The 12,048-nt window shown below is 41.1% G+C and overlaps 1 protein-coding gene across 1 annotated transcript in view; it reads right to left on the bottom strand.

Annotated features, from left to right (window-relative positions):
- HRAS (HRas proto-oncogene, GTPase) overlaps positions 1-12,048 on the bottom strand; it is a 58,420-nt gene extending 46,372 nt beyond the window's left edge. The window contains exon 1 of the mRNA XM_081919813.1: positions 12,025-12,048. The gene's annotated coding sequence lies outside the window, so the exon portion shown is untranslated. The remainder of the gene's footprint in view (positions 1-12,024) is intronic.

Below are 12,048 nucleotides of genomic sequence, written 5' to 3'. Positions count from 1 at the left end.
CCCGGCCCCTCAGCATATTAGAGGCTGTTGTTGTCTTATTACCCACCCTTTAACATCAGATACCAGGGTGGGTTAAAATTCAATGTTAAAAACAAATTAAAATGAATTACAGTCACAGGAATGGAGTTGGGTCCTGGAAACACATATTTAAGATGTCAAAGCCCAGGGTAAAAATGTGTATCTTCAGCATGTGATGGAAGCTATATAATGCAAGGTTCCAGACACACCTCTGTGGAAGGAATTCCATAACCAAAGAGCTGCCACAGAGACTGCCCCCTTTGCTGATCTCAGCACTTAAAAGGGAATAATAAATAATAAAATAATAAAATTTTATTTATATCCCGCCCTCCCCAGCCAAAGCCGGGCTCAGAGCGGCTAACAACAGTAAAAGTAATACAGCATTCTAAAATCAATTCATTCTAAAATCAATTCAAAATCAAATTAATGGCAACCATTGGGCTAGAGTTCTGCGAGGATTACCAAAAGGGTGGGTCAGGCTGTGCCTTGGCCAAAGGTCTGGTGGAACAGCTCTGTCTTGCAGGCCCTGCGGAAAGATGTCAAGTCCTGCAGGGCCCTAGTCTCTTGTGACAGAGCATTCTTTCAGTTATTTTGTGCCTAAGACATGTAGAGCCTTAAACACAAATGTTTAAATTTATACATTGGACATTCCATTACAACAGGGGCCAACTCAAACCAATGTGTATAGGCTTCACTCATGTTGAGAGCTATGCAGTGGGGCGGACCTGTGCACATGTGATTTCTAACATATGGCCATTGGGCTCTCCAATGGGGTAAGGTTAGCAGAGTCATACCCACCACCACCAACAATCTGTGTACAAATAAAATATCTGCACAGTGCTATAGAAAGATGGAGACTGGAGCATAGACATAGCCAGGATTTATGGGGGGCAGGCTTTATGTTAGTGGGGGGAGAACCAAGTTATCTGCGACACAATTGGTCAGTTAAGTATTTTTATTTAATTACTTTATTTAGAGGGGCAGCTGCACCCCTGGCTACACCCATGTACAGTACTGGAGAAAGGGAAACAGCAGCCTTTCTGTAAACTGCAGCCTTCAAAAAAAAGTTTCTTTTTCAAGTCTTGTACAAACAGGAACACCCTGTAAATTCACCCTTCCTCCCACCCACTGATGGAACAGATCCTCACACAAAATATAAATGTCACATCGAGAGTACCCAATAAAATAATTAAATGAAGGTGTCTGTCCATAGTCTGCCACTGTTGCTCATGGTTGGTAGCCACATTCCTTTGTATATATGCAAATGAAATAAAGTCAAACCAGCCTGCTTCACTTTATTGCATGATAAGGTTTATTGAGTTCCATGAACCTCTTACGTTAAAGTAGGTTATACTTTTATATGACACATTTCATGTAATTATTATATGATGTACAATAATCTGTTAATCATGCCTCAGTATTACACTGCAGGCTATTCCAATTATTACAGGCTGAAAGTAAGGGTTTCATACTTGAGCTTTTGTTCCTTCTATGCCAAGGGAACATGTAATAACCTATGCAAATTAATCCACTTTGTGCAAATTATTTGGATTTGCCTAAACTTGCTTGATTTGTAGAACTTATGCTTAAACATTTTTTATCTTTGTTTTTGTTGGGGTTTTTTAAACACTACTGTAGTTTACAAAGGAAAGATCTGATGAACAGCAAGGATGCTTGGGTAGAGGAACATTGCTAGAGGCTATAGAAAATGATAGCCATGCAAGACTTCAATGAACAATGGCACTTTTGTCAGACACATCATGATCTCCTATATAGGTTTGCAACCATGAGAGCTAGAAACTTGCTTTGTTTTCTGAAAGCTGGGTCTTAAGGCAACAGTCATATTTACAAAGGCACAGATTGCTAGATACCAGATTGGGTGAAACAGAATCACAAAAGAGAACTAATGACTTTAACCAAATCTTATGGGGCTCATAATCAGCAAGAGTTCAGCCTAGTGAAAATACAACCACAAGTGAGGTAACAGCTGTTTAATCTGTGGCAAACACTCCTAGGGCTACATAAGAAAGATTTAGGAACAGTTTATGAAATGAACTCCTGAAGCTTCACAATATACACTAGACTCATCTCTATATAATTTTACAAACTCTTTTATTAGCTAGTGTAGTAGGGACTGTTTGGTTCAGTCACTTTGGGGAGACTTGAGAGGTGGCATGAATATACAGAAGTATATTTGCCAGAAAGATAATACAATAGTACTTCGGGTTAAGAACTTAATTTGTTCTGGAGGTCTGCTCTTAACCTGAAACTGTTCTTAACCTGAGGTACCACTTTAGCTAATAGGGCCTCCCGCTGCTGCCGCGCCACCGGAGCACGATTTCCTAGTGACTATTCAAGGCTCAATCACGCAAACAAAAATTTCCCTTAAAAAGGGAACCTGAACCAGGAATTTGTGAAGCTCTGTGATTCTAAAACTAGTGTTATTTTTTGTGTGGAACAGATATATCAGGGTAATTAGTACTTTACTTCATCTAGTTGTGGGATTGTAAGGAAGGTAGGAGAGGATATATGGTTTTGATATTATCTCTCCTCACTCATGCTAGTGAGTAAACAGCAAAGCACATTCCCATTGCAACTTATTGGAAGCAAGTTGATGATTTGTTAGGTAAAGGTAAAGGGTTAGGGTTAGTACCTATTTATCTACTTGCATTTTGACGTGCTTTCGAACTGCTAGGTTGGCAGGAGCAGGGACTGAGCAACGGGAGCTCACCCCATTGCGGGGATTCGAACCGCCGACCTTCTGATCAGCAAGCCCTAGGCTCTGTGGTTTAGACCACAGCACCACCCACGTCCCCTTTATTTCCCTCTTAAAATAATAACAACACAACACCATCTTCATTAAAAGTAAGAATAAAATTTTACATTCAGTTCACAGCAGTAATCTGAAGGCAGGCTTTATCTTGTGGTTACAGTGAAAAGAAGTCTGAGCTACATATCTCAGACTTTCTGCTTGTGGGCTCCATCCTTTGTGAAGGTTGAGCAATGCACTGGCTAAGAGTCAGGAGAGTCCAAGAGCAAGAGAGTAAGAGTCCAAGAGAGAGATGGTTGCATGGCCAGCCCTTTTATCTGGACAGCGAGGGTCATGCCCATCTACCTGGTCACACACAGGGAGAAGAAGCTCCAGAGCAGGTTTGACAGGAAGCCCTCCCTGTCTGGAGCCACATTCCCCTGTGTGTCCATTCTTGCCAACAGGAAAATGGTGTACTTGATGGCTCTAGTAATAATACATCCCACACTAGCTTTTAATGAAAGTTGTGTTTGGGGGTTTGGGTTTGTTTCTTTTTAAGGGCACACACCTGTTTCCCCGTTTATTGTGAAAATACCCTCTAGAAATGATTCTCTGTTCATTTTTCCTTCTGAAGCTATTGCAGAACAGAACTAATTTGAAGTGTACCAGTTATGCATGACTACTGTGCAGTGCAGCTGGTTAACTGCCAACTTAACCTTAATATGTCAGTCAAATTGATTGATTGACTGAATTTATATATTGCCCTATACTCGGAGATCTCAGGGGGTTCACAGAATAAAATCAAAATATAAAACCAAAAAATACATAATCAAAATAAAAACAACCCAATAACCCCACCCCCCAAAAACCCACATTTTAAAAGGGCATAGGATGTCAATCAAATCAACCAAAGACCTCATACTTGCCATGTCTACTATAATAAAAACAACAATATTTAGCATGTCAGTACCAATTGAGATTAGCTCAGAAATTCTTGACACAGACAAGCATTACTTCCCATACTGGTAAAGTGGGTGTCCCCACATGCTCCTTCTAAACGCTGGCAACAGAGAGTGTTTTTCAGGCTCTCAGCAGGCTAGGAGTGGAGCTTAGACTTAAACCTGTGTAGAGCAGGGCAGTGGCTCAGTAGTACATCACATGATTCACATGTAAACAATTCCAGGTTCCGTTCCTTGTATCTTCACATAAGGCTAGAACCTGGAAAAGACTGAAATTGATTGCCATTTAGTGTTGACCAAGAATGGGGGAATTTCAGACTAAGGGTCCATCTCTGCCTGGCCCCTCAGGGCCATGCCCCTTCATCCAGTCACATCCTCACTGGTCCTGCTCCACACCCTCCTCAAGTGCTTCAGCCTGGCTGGAATCTGTTCTTGAGCTGATAAGACGTCTTAGATAGAGAGGCTGTGTGTGCAGAGATCACTGGCTTTTGCATGTCTGAAAAGTAGCCGACAGTACAAACCTAAGTGGCAAATCTGCTCCTCTTGTCCATGTTTGCTTCTTGCCCCATTTTCTTTTGCTTCCAGCTGCTGCTGGATTGCCTTGAAGAGAACGTGGTTCTTCGTCTGGAAAAGGATTCCTTACCTTTGGGGAAGACCATATTGAGCTTAAGGGAGCGATGGGCTGCCACAGAATAACACATCTTCCTAATTTCAAACTGTGGAGTGAACTGCATCTTCTGAGCCCAATTCCTTCTCAAGAAAGGGCTCTTTCACGTTCTGAGGGGGGACTGCAATGTAAAGGATGGCTGGTTATTTGCAGAGGATGTGCTTCCACCAAGTCAATTCCAACCCTTCATCCATGAATATTTTTTCACGAGGTTCCACTTGTTATCTTCTATTACAGATGGAGGAAGGAACTGAAATTAAAATGTAATGGCTTGGTTAAAGTCACCTAAGGAATTTGTGGCCCGAAACAGGTTTTGAACTGGACCCCTTCACCGCTGACATTGTCAGTCACTATACTACAGTGCTGTTTGAAGTCCTTGGTACAGATCAGGCTGTATTGGTTCAACACCAACCATGTATCTTTAAAGGAGATAGTCCCTGCTCTCATATAGTGTAAAGGCTATTCAGAAGCAAGTCCCACTGTGTTTAATGGGGCTCACTCCCAGGTAATATACATAGGACTGCAACCTAGGAGCTTGCAATCCAATCACTTCACTAAAAGATATCTCACAATCCTGCATAATTGCCGTAGGAGCATGAGATATGGCATTGGTTGTAGAACTCAGTCACAGAGAAACTCAGGTTTTCTTTCCTTGTCTTTCATCATTCATTCAAAGTGTGTTTCCAACCCTCTGGGCTGGGAAGATTGGCATGAAAGTTTGTGAGTGATGCCCGACAAAATCTCAGCAGCTGGGGCAGGACTGGGGAACTGATTTTACTTCCTTGTTCTGCCAAAAGGCTAACAAAATTACTGTGCAATCCTGTGTATAACTTCTCAGAAGTAAATCCTATTGAGTTCAATAAGGCTTATGTTCAGATAAGTTTGCATATGACTGCAGCTTGGGCTGTAATACTATTAAACACTTATCTGGGAATAAGCCCCATTGAAATCAATGGGATTTGCATTTTCTGAACAGGCCCACACAGGAGAGCACTGTTAGTTATCTAAATATAGGAAGCCCATGCAAATATTGATAGTTTGCATAATTTGTACAGGTTACAGAATTTAGGTGTCTGAATACAAAATTTGAATCAAGTTTGCACAGAATTATTTTAAGGCCACTCTGGATGCCCTGCTTGTTGGGCATTCATCCTGACTTGCTTGCACAAAGCTTACATGGAGGTTATATTATACAGTATCCGGTCTTTACTGAGCATTTGTTCAGATTTGCTTGCAAAGGCATTATACTACAATGAGGATTCATCCTGCATTCACTCTGATATGCCTGCAGAGTGCTTAAACGTCTTCTCATCAGACATTTGTTCATCCCACACTTTTCAATGCATTTCCCCATCACTTTACAAACTGCAAGAAGCCAGATTATTTTTTAAAGAAAATTTGATGCATTAGGGTGACAGAATTCTTTAGTCCACTTTAACTACATAAACCTAAAGTTCTGGTATGTGCTTGAATCCCTCTTGGAAAATAGTAATAGTCCATAGGAATCCTTATTCTGTTTTGATTTAAACACCCACACCCACCCACAAAATACAAACACACGCCTCTGCTGAAGGATATACTTTTACAGTCCTGCAGCATTTATCCATAATGTTTCACAGATGGGACACATGCTTTTCGCTCTGAAACCAAGCAGAGTGTTTTCAGAACTGTCCCTTAGGAATCTAACAAAAATAATAAGGTCAAAGTGAATTGGCCCTTAACAAATAAATCAAATTCTTTTTGACTTTCATGCATTTAATTTTTATAGCACATGATAAATGTTTAAATCATTTCACATGGGCATCTGTGGGTAGAGGTCAGTGTCTGCACACATGCTTAGATAAACCATAATCCCTAGATTCCCAGCTTTCACTAAAAAAAGAAAAAGAAAAGGAGGTCTCTAGCACTTGAGGAACCCAATATACGAGACAAAATGTGCATGCACTACTCTCATTAGTCTTGGGATACACCAGTCTGCTTAACGCTTTCAGTCTTTTAACCAATTAATTAAGTCAGAGCAGTGATCGACATTTAAGAAAGCAGATCTAGACAATTAAACAAGATGGATGCTAGAGTGAAACACCTGTAGACGACATTGTCTTTATTTGTTTTTAAGCTTTTTATGATGATCTTTCTAGGTGCAGAAGTAATTGCTGCCCCATAAAAAAGCAGTCCTGGAATCCAGGATTTTAGTGTCGCTGTGATTGGGGAATAGTATGTAACCTCCGCCGCCTCCCCAAAAGAGGAAGCAGCAAAGACAATAGTCCATGATTTTTCCCATTCAAGGTCTTTCCATACCCAAATGTTTATTCTTTACTGTAAACATTTTAAAACTTACTATACTAATATCAATGCAGATAAAATCTACCACTATTATACCCATATTATAGAGGGCAGGAGTATGGCTAAGAAAGCGTGGGTCATGCCTGTGAGATAACCAGCCTCATATAACCAACATGCTTAAGTCTTATTAATGCATGAAGGGGTTAATACCATAGAGTAAGCTGTGCTGCCAGGCTTAGCTATGTCCACTTCCCCTCACCTTGGGAGGAGTTAGGTAATCAAGGCTTTATTTTCCCAGAGTCTGAGAAGCTTAGCATGGAACGAGGTTTGAGCTGGTTGCTCCAGCTCAGTCACATGGCTCTCACAAGCCACTCTTCAGTTCCTATACCAATGGTTTAGGAACTTTCATCACTTTGTAATTAAGGTAGGTTTTACTGCATATACAACTTTTCTGAAGCATATGAATTTAGAGAGTTTGTAAGTTTTTAACTTACCAAAAGTTTGGTCTTTTCCTATGCTGGCAAAAGAGGGATTTTTTTTTTGAAAGAAACATTTTAAGAGAGTAGTTTTGAACTCACTTGGAGAATCCTGAGAGAACAGGATTAAACGCAGGCTACCTTATGAGTTCATGGCCAAGGCAAGAGCTGAATTAAGGACTTACTATCTAAGAAATCAGTCACAATGGTACAACAGCTTCCCAAAGAGCTTTCTTAGAGAGATGCTGCTGTAAATTTCTGCTGAGCAATGCCAAGGGTGGTGTTTCTTCACAAGCATATGCATGTATGTCATACCACTTTGCTCTTATTCCAGTCCAGCCTTGTCCTAGCCATTTATTGTGAGCATTTAGGTTGCCATACACAACTTCTCCAGGACAATTGGAAAATGACATCAACACATAGCTATTTTAGCTAGTCATGTTTGACAAAGAGGAAGATGATGAATAGGATAGAGGAATATCAACGTATTCTAGAGGAAGGAGAAATGTCCCAAGTTTGGCTCTTGGTTGATCTATTGGCGTTGACTGCAAAAAGGATTCAAATAAATAAGTACATCTCACATTGTCTGGTTATGGTAACACACACTGATAGTGTGAGTCAACTCATTTAAAGGGCTATAAGCACACACACCACAAACATGGTTGCTAGGACAGACCAGCAGGTCTGAACTTTCATTAGAAGACAAATCATTGGAGCAAGAGTTACTTTTAGTTCTAATTACCAGCCATTTCTATACTTTATATAAACCATTCCCGTCAGAATTCCACCTGTTTTTCTAAAACCAAATTTAAGACTTTCAGATTGATAAACGTAATGAAGGATCATTTTCAAAATCCAGCCGTGAAGCTCACTGAGTGATGTTGGGCCAGTCACCTATCTCTCAGTCTAACCTACCTCACAGGGCTGCTGTGGGGACAAAATGGGGAGGAAGAGAACCATGAATGTCATCTTGAACTCCTTGGAGCAAAGGTAAATGGAATATAAATATAAATGTAATAATAAATAAATAATCAAAGCTCAATAGATTGTTATTTCAAGGCCATTACCCTGGTATAAAAACAACTTCATGATGAACACAAACTCCTTCCAGAGTATTTCAACCACAGATCAACATGCTTCTCTACAGAACTGTGAATGCCACACAACAGGAGTAACAACCACTACCATTGTGAGAATGTTTGTTGATTTGCTCAGGTTTCTTGTCCTCATCTGACTTGTTCAAGTGGCCCTGCTCTGAGCATGTGCAGGGTCTATGACAAATTATAATTTGATTTTCTGATTGGGTCCTAGCATCACCATGACTCTTATCAGATTCCCCAGCAGCCCCTCTGTGGGTTTTCCGTGGGACAGATCCCTAACACTTAACACTATTTTCACCAGTGAAGTTAAAAGCATATCCCCCATTAATTTAGATGTGTGTGCACGTGTCATCTCCCCACTGAGCTACGTCTACAAGTGTCAAAATGTACAGAGTGAAGAAGCTGAATTAATGCTCCTTGTAATGTGTGAAAATGCTCTCAGCCTCTCCAGCCTTTTCTTTTCACATATCCACTTGGTGTGTGATATGTTACCTGTGGCTACTTTACCAAGAAAACTTTTAGCAACTCTTTACAGATTGCTTCAAAGCAGCTCAAAAGCTGATCTGCTGCAGATATCAAAATTGATCATTTTGTCATATATATATTATAGGAAAAGCAAAGTGCTTCCTTTTATAATCACCTTGCAATATGATACAAGGACTTTGCCATGGCAACCCAGCTCATGAAACAGAATAATGTTGATCATAAGGTATAGGTTGCTATGGTGAGTAAAGCTGAGACTGGAGCTTTGCATCATCTAGCAAGCCAGGTTTGTGTCAATAACAGCCCTTGCCAGGATGCACCAGAGATAGGGGTCAAGCTAAAAGGCTAGTTACCAACAAGAGACAAGGATGGGTAAAGTGCAGAGCTTTTAGCACACATCTCTGCAGCCATCAATTAATAATTTCCCCAACTTCTGGAAAGAATTTAGGCTTAATCAGAAGTTAGGAAAAAAATTATTCATGAGCAGGTGTGATGTGGCACGGGAAAATCCTGTGTGATGTTCTGTTTGTGAACGTAGAATCTACTCACTGTGATGAAACAACAGCAACTCATTACAGTGCAGGCTGGGTGCAGGGTGCAATGCAGAACTGTGTAACTTGGATTTGTGTTGAAAGCTATACACAGTCCTGGGCAAACACTGTTTGTAGGCAGGAACAAGTTAACGTAAGCCTACTTCACATTATGCAACACATCTGAACCCTCTAAAATGTTTCCCACCAATCACAAATGTTGTTATAATGCTTATCCTGTATATATATATATATATATGACTTCTGCATAGAAAAGTAACAGATCCTCTGCATCTCTTGCATTTAATGGCCTTCAACTCCGCTGCCTATGCTCCCCATCCCTGTCTATGTTCACTTTTTTTGCCAAATCCCCCTTCCCCACAACAAACCCCCTTCCCTTTGTCTGGGGGAGATCTCCCACTTTTGTTGCACTGTAGCACAAAAATGCCCTATTTATTTATTTATTTATTTATTTATTGCATTTATATCCCACCTTTTTCTCCAAGGAGCCCAAAGTAGCATACACTCTTCTCATGCAAGCCCCACAACAACACTTTGATGTTGGTTAAGCTGAGAGACAGCAACTGGCCTAAGGTCACACAATGAGCTTCATGTCTGAATGTAAAGCAGGGCAGTGGAGTATGTGACCTGAGGAAAAAGGTTTGAGGGCCAGAGAGAGGCCCAAAGGGCCACATTCAGCCATCAGGCTTGAGGTTCCCCAACCCTGCCCTATCTCCCATCCAGACCATGATGACAGAGGCTCTTTCCTGTGAGTAAGGAAGAGATCAGCAATAGGTAATGCATCACAGCAGTCATGACACTCTAAACCAGTGTTTCCCAACCTTGTGCCTCCAGCTGTTTTTGGACTACAATTCCCATCATCCCTTGCCACTGGTCTTGCTAGTCAGGGATGATGGGAGTTGTAGTTCAAAAACAGCTGGAGGCACAAGGTTGGGAAACACTGCTCTAAACCATGTTTTTTGAATTTCTCCTGATCAGCAAAACTCCTTGACACGAAAAGGAACTTTGTCAATTCAGGTAATGATTGGATTGCTGCCCCATATAAAACGTATGACTAAGATGTTCATCTGATGCTGAGGCACTAACACTGAGTAATTTCCCAGCACTCATTAGTAACACTTTTTTATTTAAGAAAAGAAAGTATTAGCTATAGTTTCCCCGCAGTAAGCTCTTTAATCATCACAGCTTACTGGCAGAGGGATTTGTGGAGTAGCTTATATGATCACAAAGAGAATTAAATGCATCACACTTGCTCTGTATCCTGCTAAATGATATATTATAGAAGGAGACTGAGGCTGCTGGATTCCCATAAAGTAAGACATATATATATATGAATTTCAGACTTGGTATCCATGTAATATTAGGAAGGATTTTACAATGGTGTTATGCGAGTCCCACTCTGCATCTATTACCCTAACATTGTACTCATTCCACAGAACACATGACAAAGCATTTAACCATTCACCCTCAGCAATGTTGTGTGTTTCAGGCTATCTAGAGATATCTAATAAAGGTGCCAGGCAAGCATACATGGGGACAGTGGGGAGCCACTACAGAAAAGGCCCATTCTTGTGTTGCTGCCCTCTGGACCTCTCACAGAGGAGGCACACAAAGGGCCTCAGATGATGGTTGCAGGGTCTGGGTTGGTTAATCATGCTATATATACACACAAACACACTCTTATTTTCAAGTCACTATCTTCTTTCACTATCTTATTGTTTTCAGAAATTCAGAATCGGCTCTTTAGCTTTCTCAGGCCATGCCTATCTTATTCAGTCATCTGAGCGTGACATAATTTGTCCTCTATTGCAGCTCCAGAGGGAATTTGCTTTATCATCGTACAGCTTTACTGTCTACAGATCTTACAGGCTTCTGCATTCCCTTGGAAAACACCTCCCTGTGGTATTACACAGTGGCAATAATTCAGAGTCTAAATGACTCTTCTGGGATGCTGTGCTAGCAAGTTACAGCTGTTTCTTTAATAGGCTGCATGAACACGCACAGAGAAAAAGAGCAGGAAAAAAAAAAGCATATCTTAATGCTTGTGTTTGTGAGCACTCTGAAAGAGTTGTTCCAACACAAAGTGTGATTTTACTCAGAGATTTCTTCTCCTTTAAGGCTGTGGATAGGGGTTTCATGGTCAATTTCTGTATTATATTTTTGTACATGCAGGCACCCATTTATGTATGTGTGAACAACCACACATACCCTAGCTTGCTTCAATGCATGCTAGGGAATTGATGTTGCATAGAGAATGGCTTCCCAGTAGGTATATGTGGAGAGAAAATAATAGTACAACCTTCCAGGCTGTAAATTTAGGCTTGTGCATTAGATCTAAAGTGTCAGTGCAACCTTACACGCACGACCACACATTTGGAGCACGTGTACCAGGATAGCAACTGCTCTTGAGGAAAAAGGCACTCCTACAAGCCTGTGGGGATTTTCCCTTGCCGCGTTTTACAGACTCTCACATTCATTTCCTTCAAGCAACGTACAGCTCCCTCTTCCCAGCACCCAAACTGCCCACCTAATCGTCTCAATCACGCGGTCTCCATACAGAAGATTCTTGATCAGCTTTTCGTAGCCCGCAGGAAAGATCTTCCTGGAGAAAAAGGACAAATACACAACCCCTCTGATTTAAAGCTTGCAACTCGCCTGCACACTTATCCGGACAAGGACTATCCCGGTTGCACCAGCGCAACTTTCTTTCGAGGGAACACGCTTCAGACGTGACCTACCCATAGCCAACCTCCTCCACGCAA

Source organism: Podarcis melisellensis (assembly GCF_964234715.1).
Source record: "Podarcis melisellensis genome assembly, chromosome: 1".
Taxonomy (NCBI): Eukaryota; Metazoa; Chordata; class Lepidosauria; order Squamata; family Lacertidae; genus Podarcis; species Podarcis melisellensis.
Note: the sequence above shows the minus strand (reverse complement) of the source record. Positions and strands in the feature narration are given on the sequence as shown.